This window comes from Triticum dicoccoides, chromosome 3A (genome assembly GCF_002162155.2).
Source record: "Triticum dicoccoides isolate Atlit2015 ecotype Zavitan chromosome 3A, WEW_v2.0, whole genome shotgun sequence".
NCBI classification, from domain to species: Eukaryota; Viridiplantae; Streptophyta; class Magnoliopsida; order Poales; family Poaceae; genus Triticum; species Triticum dicoccoides.
Genome location: NC_041384.1, coordinates 702,080,630 through 702,082,894, shown reverse-complemented (window position 1 = coordinate 702,082,894; position 2,265 = coordinate 702,080,630).

Here is a 2,265-nt window from a genome sequence, read left to right as displayed (position 1 = left end):
CCCGGCGCCGGCGACCGCGCCCCGGCGCCCCCCTCCTCTCACCGGCCTTAGATCCGGCCGGATCTTCCTCCCCGTCTCCGGCGTGTACAGTGCGTCTCCGGCGAGCCTCGCTTTCCGCGCCAGATCTAGATCCAGTTTCGAGACGGTTGACTTTCTCCCCGAAACACTATTTTTGTGTGCATACTTTGACCGTCCATATCTCCGCATCCGTAGCTCCGCTTTGGACGTGTAATATATCAAAATGTTCGTCTTGACGAGTACATCATTTCATTCCATTGCATCATTTTCATTTGAGTGCATCTTGATGCCCAAAATGCTGTTATAAGGAGGCTTCGTGAGTTAATTGTCGGATCTGCTAGTTCATCTTAGACTTTTGTCATTTTTGCCATGATTATTGTGTGCATGCTATGCCTGTGAGTCCTTCATATGTTTTGTTAAGCATTTTGTCTTCTTTCCAGAGGTGCAACCCATGCATTTTTAGGATGTGTGTGGTGACTTGTGCAAGCTTGTAAAGTGAGGCACCCGGGAAATCTATTTTCAGAGACTTAGTAGTTTGTTTTCACTAAGTCTGGGATTATTTAGTTCATGATGCCATATGTTCAGCTTGTTTCCTAGTGATCCGTGCCTCTTTTGAGGATGATCAGTAAAGGAGTTTTGTTAACCATGTTATGCTATATCCATCCATATCTTTGTTTGCAATTATCGATCACCCTAGCTTGAGTCAATCGAGCTCTACTTTTGCTTCGTGGTGAATCTGGGCAGATCGTCAACTCGTTTGCGATTTTGCCGATGTTATTGAAGTTGATCCGTGCATGCTATGCCATTGTTCTTGCCATGTCTAGCTAGTATTTTGTGCCTTCTTAATGGATGTATGCCTGCCTTGCCATGACTTGCACCGTGGTGAGTGCATCGAGCTCGTTTACATGCCTTCGTGAGTTATATTTCAGCATGTCTCAGTTTTCACTAAGTCTGAAAACTGATTATGTTTTTGCTATGTTCGTGTGCCCGTTAGTATATTTTGTGAACCCTTTTGGCCCCAGGTCACTTTGGGTCTTTTGTTAAGCTTGTTGAGTAGCTCCATGCCATGTTCTTACTTGTCTTAATCAGGTCATGTATCATGTTGATTTGCTGCTCCGAAGAGGGCTTCGTGATCTGAAATTTCAGACGAGTGTTAATTTCACTAAGTCTGGAATCTGTTTTGCATTTGCGTTTTTGCCATGCTTGTTTGAACCTCTTAATGGATGAATTGGCCGTGGCTCAGTGCTAGTCTTTTGTTAAGCAGCTTGTGTGCATCCCTGCCATGTATTTTGTTGTCATGTTTGGTGGCTGTAGCATGTTCATTTCGTTGCATTTAGATGCCTACTTGCTGTAAATCGCAGACCGGTGTCATTCTTAAAACGCTTGCCATTTCCAAACCGTAACTCCGATTCCAATGATCTTTATATCGTTTTCAAGCGATTTCATCTCATCTTTCCAGTGGCACCCTTGGAATTCCAAGTTGAGGCCAGCTTCATGCATTTCCTGTCATATCTTGCATTTTGCATCCCGCATCGCATCCCGCATAGCATATCATCATTTCATCATATTGCTTGTTCTTGCACGTGATTGATTGTATCCTTGTTGCTTGTTTGTCTTGTTTGGGTAGAGCCGGGAGATGAGTTCGCTACCGAGGAGTCCGTTGAGTTTGCTTGTGAGGATCCAGTCAACTCTGACAACTATGCAGGCAAGATGATCATACCCTCGAAATCACTACTATCTTTGCTATGCTAGTTTGCTCGCTCTTGCTATGCCAATGCTACGATGCCTACCTTTTGCTTGTCAGCCTCCCAACTGCCATGTCAAACCTCTAACCCACCTTGTCCTAGCAAACCGTTGATTGGCTATGTTACCGCTTTACTCAGCCCCTCTTATAGCGTTGCTAGTTGCAGGTGAAGATTGGAGGCCGTTCCTTATTGGAACATTTATTTACTTGTTGGGATATCATTATACTGCTATGTTATCTTAATGCATCTATATACTTGGTAAAGGGTGGAAGGCTCAGCCTCTCGCCTAGTGTTTTGTTCCACTCTTGCCGCCCTAGTTTCCGTCATATCGGTGTTATGTTTCCGGATTTTGCGTTCCTTACGCGGTTGGGTTATAATGGGAACCTCTTGATATTTCGCATTGATTAAAGCTTGTCCAGCAATGCCCAACATTGGTTTTACCATTTGCCACCTAGCCTTTTCTTTCCCTTGGGTTCTGCAGACTCAAGGGTCATCTTATTTT